A 12,295-nucleotide genomic window follows, 5' to 3' on the forward strand; every position below is an offset into this window, starting at 1 on the left:
CTCTCTACCTGCCCCCATATTTTGGGAGCTTCCCTTTAAAGAAAAATATATTTAGTATGGCAACTTAGCAAAGTGTTAGATTGTCCACGGGAAAGCAAGTCCATGAGAGTGCTTACTTTGTTTTGAATGAGGCCTGTAATAGGACAAGAACAGCTGTGGGGGGTTGGAGAGCTGTTTGGGGGTGCCCTGCCTGGCTGCCAGAATTCTCCCAGTCTTCACAGGGGGGATCACAGGCTTTAGGCACTCTCCCAACCCAAGCTGCAACCAACAAAGCATCCTGGCCCTTCTCATTTGCAGCTGGTAAGCAAGTTCTTTTCACCACCAGGTGGGAAGCCTTCTGGTACAAAAAAGAGTTTTGCTTAATTATAGTCAGGCTTGAACTTGATGAAACGGCCCCCTCCGGTGGTTAGAGAAGCTGCTGTATGCTCCTTCTTCAAGAAGCTGCCTTCAGGTAGGAGACATAAAATGAACCTTAGAGGACTTATTGTAGAGTCCACTGTCCCCTCATATTTACTGTGTTGGTAAAAACTGTACAAACTAGCCTGCAGTGATAACAGTACAACTTAGAGGGCATCGTTTAAGAAATCACAGTTTGAATGACTTCTAAATACTAGGATGGAGCTTCTTATATTCTGGAAGGGTTAATTTCACACTCCTTTACAAGGGGAGGCTCATGAAATAAGTTTTTTCAGGAGTATATATTAAATTTTAAAAAAAAACCCTAACATGGTAGATTAATTTATCTATGTTTAGTCTCTGTCCTTTAGAAGGGTAAGATTAAAATGGAGGTACTGGGCTTCCCTGGTGGCGCAGTGGTTCGGAGTCCGCCTGCCGATGCAGGGGACACGGGTTCGTGCCCCGGTCCGGGAGGATCCCACATGCCGCGGAGCGGCTGGGCCCGTGAGCCATGGCCGCTGAGCCTGCGCGTCCGGAGCCTCTGCTCCGCAATGGGAGAGGCCACAGCAGTGAGAGGCCCGCGTACCGCCAAAAAAAAAAAAAAAAATGGAGGTACTATATTAGAAGATCCAAAAACATGCAGGCTTCTTGTAGTCCTTGAACATTTGGTCTAAATACTTCCTGGCTTGTTTTTAAATCAGCTGATATGAATGACAAGTTATAAATAATCAGAGAAACAGAGTGCCCTGCACTAGAGAGAGATGACCTTTGTGTTCCCTGAACATCTGTTCTAGTGTTCTCTAGGGAATGCCACCTGAAATTAGAAAGAATAGAGCTTATTATGATATTAAGAATAATTCTGCTTCTTTTCTTTCTTAAATTTCATGGGACTTAAAGTGATTCTACAGTTATTAAAATGAACCTTTTAAATATTTTCAGAAATATTTTAACTTTTCATTTTGCTGTTGGATTGGTAGGCCCAACTCCTATAAAATTACTTATTTAGTTTGAAAAATAACTTTATAGATGTCACTGCAATGTTGAAGTCTTGATCTTTAAATCCCTTTCTGGTTCTAAAATTTTGATAAACATGTATTGTTAATGGGAGAGAGACCACTCACACCAAATAGGTAATGATGATTCCTCTTTTTGAAATGTTCCTGATTCCCCTTGTATTTCTGTCCCCTCTCTTTCTGCTGCCTCTTCATCTTTAGCAAGTGCCTTAAACATTGTTCACCTTAGTGCCCTGCCTGTCCTTGATTCTCTTCTTAATATATTCACTTTCTCCCTGGGCAATTTCATCCAAACTCATGGCTCTACTTAACTACCCACACATTACGGTTTCCTAAATTAGTATTGCTATCAAAACTCCAGAACTCAGCCCTGACCTCCGGACTTATGCATAATACTGACTGCCAAACATCTACCTGAATGTCCCATAGGGACTCAAATTTAATATATATAGTAATTTAATATAGTAAAACTGAACTTAATCTAGTTCCTCCCAGAACCTAGTTTGAGTTCATTTCATGGCACCAAAACCTGGGAAACATGCCAGAATCTCTTCTGTCCCTCTCTTTCCTCAACCAATCATTTACCTTATGCTGGATTATCTACTTCTTTGATGTCTCTGGTATTTGTCTTCTCCTAACTACTCCCACTGATGTTGCTCATTTAGGCACTTGCCATCTCTTACCTGAACTATTGCAAGAGATTCCACTTTCAACTCAACCTATGCATTGTAGCTAGAGTTACTTTTCCAAAATGCAAACTAAGTCATGTTTCTCTCCTTTGAACACCCTTCAGGGGTTTCCATTTCATAAGCATAAACGTAAATTCCTCAGAGTAACATACATGATCCTCCACATCTGGCTAAGGACTACCTTTCTGTATCTGTTGTCTATTGCCACAACAACGCTATGTAACAAACAACCGCAAAATCTCAGAAACATACTTAGGAAACTTTTATTGCTCTCTTGTCAGGGCTTGTATGCTGGGTAGCTCTCTTGATTTTGGCTGGAATTGCTCTTGTGTCTGGGGGTTGGCTGGCCTTGGCTGGTCTAGGACAGACTTAGCTGGAGAAACTGGGACAGCTTGGCTGGGACTACGTGTCCCTCATCCTCCGGCAGGCTAGCCTGGGCATGGTTTATGGGGACCACAGAGGTGCAAAAGAAAGCGTAATCAGAAACAAACAAGGTTTTTTTGAGGTCTAGGCTCAGAATCGGTATGCTCTCATATCTGCTAAATTTTATTGACCAACGGAGGTCATAAGACTGGCCCAGATCAGGGTTCGGGAAACAGATTCCATCTGTTTAATGAGAGGAATTACAAAGTCATTTGGTAACAGGCTTGAATACAGGGTGGGGGGAGGTGAAGACGGGAGAATCGGAGCTTTCATTGTATTCTCCATCTTTATCTTCACTAGTCTATACCTCTACTCTGGCTGTGCTGTAGAGAATGGATGACAGTCTCCTAAATATGTTCAGCTCTTTGCACTTCTGTTTTGTTTAGCTCCTGCATATATTAAAAAAAAAAAAAAACAGAGCACAGTGAAAAAAAGAAAAATTAAAAGAACATAAAATTTTAAAAAGGATGTCAAAATAAAGAAATCAGTGGAAAAGTTGGAAGATAAAATTGAGGCATATCCTGGAATGGAGAATAAAGAGAGAAAAATAAAAAGAGACAATAGGAAAAGAATTATAAGAAGATCAGAGTCAATCTAGAATATTCAATATCTGATTAACAAGGGATCCAAATAAGAGAAGGACATTATCAAAAGTATGAGAAAATGCAGATGCCCAGGGTTTATCGCTGGAAAGCTCTGATTCAGAAGGTCAGTAGGTTGGATTAATGAATTAATTTTGTACCTTTCTTCCAGCTCCTTTGAAGCACTAGGTATGAACCACAGACAAAGCAGAATTCTAGAACTGATGAATTATTAGCAGTTGTTTAATTTGAAAATGTGGAGGCTGATTGTGGGAAGATGCCATAAGGATGGGGATAACTATGTTTAAAACTTATTTTGAAAGTAGAAAATAGCTACACATTAGTGTTCGGTGATTACAGGAAGTGGAAACAATGCAGCTGCTAAATGAGTCCCTTAAATATTGACATGATTGATTCTGGTGTGACTTGTTTAGTAGGAAGTGGGAGGGGAAGCAAAAATAGACCAAAGCAAACATTTGCTCAAGATAAATGAAGAGAAATACATCCTCTCTGTGCTCCTCCACCCCTGTGAAAACATGGCCATAAGCTTATGACAAGTTCTTTCCTTACGTTTCTATTGTTATCATTTATAACAATATAGTAATTTATATACTGTATTTATATACTAATATACTAATTATATTATTTCTAAGTCATGGTTGTGATGTAGCACATTCTAATGACTTATTTGTGCTTCTCTGTCTGACCAAATGCTAGATGAATACTTTATGTTTACATTGTCACAACTCTTCAGGGATGAAGGTTACTGCTTTCCTTCATCAGAGACTGGAGAGAAGTATTCAGCAGTAGAGTCTTTTTTAAGATTATTTTTAAAATGCAATTTCAAGGGATCTCATATTTTTTTAAATCTCATCTACTTTGTAAAAAAATTTTATTGAAGTATAGTTGATTTACAATGTTGTGTTTAATTTCTGGTGTACAGCAAAGTGATTCAGTTATATATATATATTTTTTCATATTCTTTTCCATTATGGTTTATCACAGGATATTGAATACAGTTCATCCCAAACTCCCAATCCTTCCCTCCCCACCCCTCTCCCCCTTGGCAACCACAAGTCTGTTCTCTATATTTGTGAGTCTGTTTTTGTTTTGTAGATATGTTCATTCGTGTTGTATTTTAGATTCCACATATAAATGATATGGTATGGTATTTGTCTTTCTCTTTCTGACTTACTTCACTTAGTATGATAATCTCTAGTTACAACCATGTTGCTACAAATGGCATTATTTCATTCTTTTTTATGGCTGAGTAATATTCCACTGTATATAGGTACCAAACCTTCTGTATCCATTCATCTGTTGATGGACATTTTGGTTGTTTCCATGTCTTGGCTATTGTAAATAGTGCTTCTGTGAACATAGGGGGGCATGTATCTTTTCGAATTATAGTTTTGTCTGGGTGTATGGCCAGGAGTGGGATTACTGGGTCATATGGTAATTCTATTTTTATCTTTTTAAGGAAACTCTATACTGTTTTCCAGAGTGGCTGCACCAATTTACATTCCCACCAACAGTGTAACAGGGTTCAAGGTATCCCATTTTAAAGGTTATGGAACTATGTACAGAGTACTACAAAGTTAGTGGAAGAAACTGAAGCAACCACTTAGGTGATTCTGAACAGATATTGTTTTTCTGAAATTTCAGATTATTGAGGCAAATTCAGCAAAATCTGACATAGTTGGATGATGGCTTAGTTCTCCACTGTGACTTTATGTGTAATGCAGGCACCTGGAGAATTTAAATCCCCTGCAGAGAAATCTCAAAACAAAGGAATGGAGAGCATACAAAAGAAGTTTCTTTTGTCTCTCTTTTAATGAATGAGAAAAATGTGCTACAACAATTAACTCACTCAGGCTCTATGGAGTGTTAAGCAAAAGATTTTTCCATGTAAAGTAAATTAATTCATTATATCCCATCTCTACTGATTGAGGAAACATTTCTAGAGACAGGTGGAATTGGTATAAGTATGTTGAGAAAGGTCTATTCTTATTGTATTTGTCTATCCTTACTGTGCTGAATAGATGCATTTAGAATTAGATTGATTTTTTTCAAAAAATTAAAATTATAGGCATTTATTGAGTGAAATAAAAATTCTTATTCTCTATTTGACCTTCTATTTTATTCTTTATTTAGACTGCACTTTTCATTTAAAACTATGTACCTAAAAATGAACTATGTATTGGTGGTAGTGTTAATACTTCTATCAAAGTTTACAGTGGTAAGAAAATATATTCTATAATAAATATATTGAGTAATAAATTTTGAGAATATATTGGAAATGCTGTCCTAATATAAATCCTGAAACTTAAGCAAAATTTCTTGCAAGCAATTGCTGTAGTAAAGCAAAATATTAATTGCCCATGTCCTAAAGTTGTACTCTAGGTCATCAGAAAACTTCTTCAGGTAGATTTATTTAGCAACATCCTACCATAGCTATTCAAATGTGAAAGATTACTATGCTCTTCCAAAGATTCTTCTCATGTTTATTAACAATAACAGTTATATGAATTAAGCCTGGACCAATAATAAGCCAATTACAGAAAGAGCCCACCAGTAGAATTCAGCAAGAACTCTGCTATGCAAGTGTACTTGAACATATTTTTATTTTTTTAGAGCCTATTTAAAAATTTTTTAAGTATTATGAATTCTGATTAACTTTGACAAGTCATAGTCCCCATATCTTTCTAAATAGATTTAATACAATACTCTTGAGCAATAAACTTGAAGCAAAAAGATAAGGAATAATAGTTCTTTGGGATAATAGAGACCAGCATATATGTATTCCCTGGATTTCAGAAATCATCAAAGACAGGCTAACATTTCTTTTTACTCCTTAACTTCTTTCCCTAGAAGATCTGTAAAAACAAATAAAATGAATGATTTTTTATTCTGTATAAATTTTAATAATTGTGCATTTTTAAGGCTCTATTTTTTCCTACCATCACCATACTTTCTTACCTTTTCCTTCTGCTTTACTATAGTCCGAAATTGCAATGAAAAACCTGTCTCAATGAAAAACACCAATTCCAAAAATACCACAATTCCAATACATGGTATTGGAAGCCATGTGGCAGAAGCAGAAAGAGAGTGAGGTTTATTAACATATTAACAAATATATTATCCACATATGGTTAGTAACTTTAAAAACATTGTCTGATTTAATCTTTGCAACCGACCTATGAGGAAAGAGTGAATTTCTCCATTTCATAGATGAGAAAACTGAGACTCAAAGACTTTACATAAATTTCCCAACATTACATTGCAAGTAAGCAACAGAATTGTCACTGGGAGCCCAAATTGCATGATTCCAAAGTCCATGCTCTTTTTATTCTACCACCTAGACCTTGGGGTCAAAACAAAATAATGCCAAACCAAGTCAGTTAGAGCAGTGTTGCTCATAGCCTGTCTGTGAACTGTTTGTACCCATCTGCAGTGAGGTAAGGAGTTTGCACCAGAATGTAAATCTACACACTGCTTCCTTCGTCAAGAAACTCTTGCCTTGACAGCAAATGTCAGCTGAACTAAATAATGTGCTTAATGAGGTAGTTGATTTGTTTTCTGGAACAAGCCCCTTATCACAGACCCATAACACATAGTTTGGGAGTGGCAGGACTACACTTTGAGTAACACATCTCAGAGAAGAAACCGTGACTGCAGTGAACTAACCAGGGTCACCACTGAGCCCCTTTGAGGGTGGAATCAATTCGGTTGCATGACTTGCACCTACCTAGTTTATTACATTGTTATCCATAGCAGAAATCAAAGTACATACGCTAAAGAAGTTCAACATTTCCTATGCAAGGAGAGGGAAATGGTTCTGACATATAGACAGAATCCTGGCTTAAACCCTGCCACTTTCTGGAGCTGTGGTCTGAAGGAAAAAGCAGAGTTCATGTTTGAATTACTGGAACTTTGGCAATTGGATGGACTGGGGAAGGTGTGTCATAGTGAGGTTAATAGCATAGGCCTAGAAACTAGACAAATTTGGTTTGAATTTTAAAAGGGTCTACTTTAAAGGGCTGCTGTGAATAATGAAGAATGCTTACCACAGCCTGGCATGCAGTGCCCAATAAATGGCACCTCTATTATTAGGGTCAGCTTTCCAAGGAAGATACGTAAGTGAAGTAATTTGAGCATCTTATTCACAGTACATGAAATGCCATCTTAAATTGTAATTTCTTCACATCTTAAAGCCTTTTAATCTTCCAAAAGCAAATTTAACATGCAAATATTCTAGACATCTTATTATCTTTGGCCAGTATGAATAGAGGTCAGTTTAATTTTCTACTATGTATTTGGCAAATATTCAAAATGACATTCATAATATCTTTCTGGAAAGGACACATCTTAGGTAAACTCTTAGGAATTAGCTTCTGTCACAGTGTTTCCCAAATTGTGTTTTTTTAAAAAATATAAATTTATTTATTTATTTTTGGCTGTGTTGTGCCTTCGTTGCTGCACACGGGCTTTTCTCTAGTTGTGGCAAGTGGGAGCTACCCTTCGTTGCGGTGCGCAGGCTTCTCACTGTGGTGGCTTCTCTTGTTGTGGAGCACAGGCTCTAAGCTCACGGGCTTCAGTAGTTGTGGCTCGTGGGCTCAGTAACTGTGGCTCACAGGCTCTAGAGTGCAGGCTCAGTAGTTGTGACTCATGGGCTTAGTTGCTCCGAGGCATGTGGGATTCTCCCAGACCAGGGATCAAACCCATGTCCCCTGAATTGGCAGGTGGATTCTTAACCACTGTACCAGCAGGGAAGTCCCCCAAATTGTGTTTTATTTTATTATAGTGTCTGTGACATATACTTTGTTTTAGAAAACAACAAAAATGATGTATTAAAGTTGGGATATGAATATCTGGAGATAATAAAGGCTGGGAAAAATTTATTTAACCTAGAACTTCCAAACCTAATTTGATCAGAGACCACTTTGGTAAGGCAACATCTATTCCTATGCCATGGAACACATTTTGGTTTAAGACCACATAGTGGCTTAAGAGATTTTCTTTCCAAACAATAGTTAACTGGGAAATCCAGACTTTTTAGGAACAGGACATAGCCTAGGCACTTGGAACAAGGGGACATGAGCGGGGGTCCTAAAAGGGGAGGTGGGAGGATGACAGTGACCTCTGTCCTACAGGCAAAGAGCAGAGAAGAGAGATTCATGTGATTTTTGTCTATCTCTAGTTTATTCACATATTAGCCACTGACCCATGCTTATTACCTCTAAGTCGGTTAACTTATCTGGTGTTTAATTTTCTTTCAGGAACTCTAGACTATCCCAAAGGTCAATAAAAATATTTGATAAAAAGCACTTTAGTAATTTTTCTATAGTTCGAAGATTGTTACTTATAGTTCAAAGTCTCTGTCCAGTCTCTGAATTAATGTTAAATTTTTTTTTAAATAATGGGGGTTATTTTAGATGGACAGATCAACTCATGATTTCATTGCCTCCTCTCTTATGCCCACTCATTCAAACTGAATGACTCTCTAAACAATGGAAGAACTAGAGGATGCCTTATGCTCAGTGGCTAACTGGAATTACTCCATAAACCAACAATTGTATTTCACTAATGTGCTCACTGTTGACTCAGGTTATCATGGTCTTAGGGAGGGATTAACGTATTTTCACAAAACTAGGCCTGGATGTCAGGTGGTCAGCTTTTGTTACGAGATGAGCTGTAGAGGATTCAGAAGCTTTATGGACTTAATAGTCATAAAGTGAGTTGGCTGACAAAGGTGGAGAAGAAAAAGAGAGCTCTAGAGGGCATTACTAACCTCTGAATAATAGGTATGCGTATCACTGGACTTTTAGAAGTAGCAGGTGGTCATGAGTCACTGTGTTTAAACTTGCCCACTTTTCTGTTACATAAGGGAGATGTTTTGGTAAAGTACATGTTATATTGAAAAATAGCTCTTCATCCATTATAGCAATTCCGATGATACTGCTTTGGATATAAATTATATCGATATTGTTTGTAGGCAAATTTAATACTGGTACTATAGCAATTGTATTTCCACTTAACAACTTGGGTTTTATCCCTCCTTTTAATTCCTGGGGATGAAAAACACTTTCTATAAAATTAAAGTCTTTTTTCTTCTTCAGACAGCATGATTATACAGAACATGAGGTCTCTTTTATACCAAGTAGGAAGTGCTTTAAGCTTGTTGGATGATGACATGTCAGCAGTTATTTTTTATGAACTTCTCAAGAATTTTAAATAGATTTGAATTAAAATTCTTTAATAATTTTCATTTAATATTTATTATTTGGAACTGCAGTCAGCCTGGAGAAATAAAATCTTCACTCTAATAATTTCATCTTTCTAATTTAATACATATTTGTTATCTTCAGATCTCCAAGAGAATGACCATACCTTTCCTTGGTAAAATGTCATAGGGATTAGATACCTTAATGGTAGAGTTTAGAGAAGGTGGTAGCTATTATTCAGTGCTAAAAGGTGTATAGTTCACAATCAGAGAATTCAGATTCCCTATGATTTTCTAAGAAGTACTGCTCAATTTAGCAAAATTGTCACAGCTTTCCAATTATAATTCTTTTCTTGTTAGGTGTTAAACTGTATTTAGACTTTTATGGCTGAACAAGACAATGATTTCAAGTGGCAAAGAGGTAAGTGATGAACACACTTACTTAGTTAAATGAAAACAAAGATGTTTAAAAATGGAAAATCCAACTACCTAAGACAAAATAAGGTCTGAGGAAGCTCTAAGGTCTCGGAAGCAAAGGAAATCTCCATCTTTTAAAAAATTCCAAAGACTTGCTTTTAAGCTAAGCTTTTAAGTTAAGAATAAAGGCCAAATGCAAAACTGAAAACAAAAAGCCTGTTTTGAAATGTTTAAGAAAATATGTGGAAAAATATCTTTCAATCTGCATACTGGTTTGGAATTTTAATGTGAAACATGTATTTCTAAATATGCAGTTTTGGAAGGGAGGACGTGCAGTGGACTAGAATTTTCTAGAGCACAGACTTGGACTTTGAGGAATGGAAGGCCTGTATTCTTGTCCTGGTTTTCCCTCCATGAATTTTGTCACTATGTACACATCATGTCAACTGTGTGGCCTTGGCTTCTTCACTTGTAAAATGACAGGATGGTATTGACTATTTCATTCATCTTTAAGACCATTTTCACTCTATTATTTAAAAATTCTATGGGAATTTTTCTTTTGGCTAGTTTTTCTCTAGATACTATTTTTCTCTAGATACTATTTTTCTGATCATAGCTCCTTGGAGATCTAATATTTTTGCACTTAAAAATAATATATGGGGGCTTCCCTGGTGGCGCAGTGGTTGAGAGTCCGCCTGCCGATGCAGGGGACACAGGTTCATGCCCCGGTCCAGGAAGATCCCACATGCCACAGAGCGGCTAGGCTCGTGAGCCATGGCCGCTGAGCCTGTGCGTCCGGAGCCTGTGCTCCGCAACGGGAGAGGCCACAGCAGTGAGAGGCCTGCGTACCGCAAAAAATAATAATAATAATAATAATAATAATATATGGTATCCTTTCAATTGTCTGAAGAAACATAAAGGTTTATTGCAACTTTAGGAAGCCTCATTTTTAATAATGCTGAAAATTTGAGGAATTGAATATCAGGCTAGATCATGAACTGGAGCTTTCCAACATTTTGCTCTTTGGAAAGTTGTATCACTAAAGCATTTGTGTGATGACATTTCAGGCAACATGCCTAAAATCCTTAGAGAATAACAGAAGTGAAAAGGAATAAAGTAACTTCAAATCCCCACCATCCATCCCAATAAACATCTTATATTTCCAGAGGTTCCCACAAACTGTTTCATAGATACAGGCCTTGATCTCATCATCATTCCAGGAAAAAACAAAATGTACGTGAAATAGCTTTGCGACTTAATCATGACTCCTGAGTTGGTGCTTGCGTTAGGGAAGCCCAAGTGTGAAAAGACAATGAGGATTTCCTTCTATTCAGCAGGACAAATCAGTTTATAGAGTCAATCCATTGACGGGGAAGAGAAAACAAGCCTCCTTGACCCTGATTGAACTTCCTCAGACGTCTCCCCTCTAGGGGTGAGGGGCATCTAGCTGACAGATTCCCAGCAACACAGCCAGGGACGGAAGCGGCAGCTCCACGAGCCCAGTGGAACAGCTCCGGGAAGGACCACGTGCACACACCCAAGTTGGCAAGGCGACGAGTGGGAAGATCATACGTGCTGCCGAGCATCAAGTGACCTTGCCGTCCCTCTAGGCTTCCTCCTCTATTGCATAACATCCTAACAAGGCTTCAACAAGAACCAAACAGCACTTATTTAGCTGTGAACTGTAAAACCACTGCAGCAATTTCTCCACTGGCAAAAGGAAATGATGGTTAGTCAATTTTTACTCGGCCTGTGGTACAGAGAGAATTATTACACAGCCAGATGAAAATCGCAGTTGATTGTTTCTGAATCAGGTCTTTTGCTATGACTTCCCTGAAAGTATCCAACTTGATTGCTCAGCTTCATTCCCTTTCTTTTTTGGTTTATAACATTCAAAAAGATTTTTATGTTCGGGGAGAGTCAGGAGGAACAGGAGGGGAAATAGGGTAATAGAAAGAAGAAAAGGAGCTAGATTATCTATAAACTGGCCAACCAGGACAGAAGTTGATAAGAATTACTGGTTTAAAAAAGTACTCCTCATGGATCAGACCAATTAAGTCAGTGTTAAAAGCAAGACAGTCATATTTATTACGTTACTCAGCAAATGTTTATTGAATGCTGTTTGTTTGCTACAACCTGGAGGCGAAATTGTGTCCAAGACCCTTTCCCTCTTTTCTGAACAGGTCCAACACCTCACTTGGCCTCCCCTTGGGTTCAGCCACCAGAAAGACTCCCTGTCCCTGCCACACACTCTCCCCATGTCCTGCTGCCTCTGTACATCTTCCCAGGCTGGTGTCCTAAACTCCACTGGCTCTTCTTTTCAGTTCACTGACCCTTTGCTCCTGACTCTGGTTTTGGGTCCCATTCTTGTCTTCCATAATTTCCTTAAACTTGATGACTAGATTAACAACCCTGAAATACATTCTTCTTAAAACCCTGTTTTTCCTTTCTGTAACATTCTCTCACTTGTACTCATGAAGGATCTTCTCTACCACGAATGTAATAGCACCCTGGCTGCTATGGACTGAATTCTGTTTCCCAAAATTCATCTGT

The 12,295-nt window shown here is 38.0% G+C and overlaps 1 long non-coding RNA gene across 1 annotated transcript in view; it reads left to right on the forward strand.

Annotated features, from left to right (window-relative positions):
* Positions 1-9,737, forward strand: part of LOC137211896 (uncharacterized) — a 214,777-nt gene extending 205,040 nt beyond the window's left edge. The window contains exon 7 of the long non-coding RNA XR_010937271.1: positions 9,686-9,737. This is a non-coding gene — a long non-coding RNA (uncharacterized lncRNA). The remainder of the gene's footprint in view (positions 1-9,685) is intronic.
* Positions 9,738-12,295: the final 2,558 nt, after the last annotated feature.

Source organism: Pseudorca crassidens, chromosome 2 (genome assembly GCF_039906515.1).
Source record: "Pseudorca crassidens isolate mPseCra1 chromosome 2, mPseCra1.hap1, whole genome shotgun sequence".
NCBI lineage: Eukaryota > Metazoa > Chordata > Mammalia > Artiodactyla > Delphinidae > Pseudorca > Pseudorca crassidens.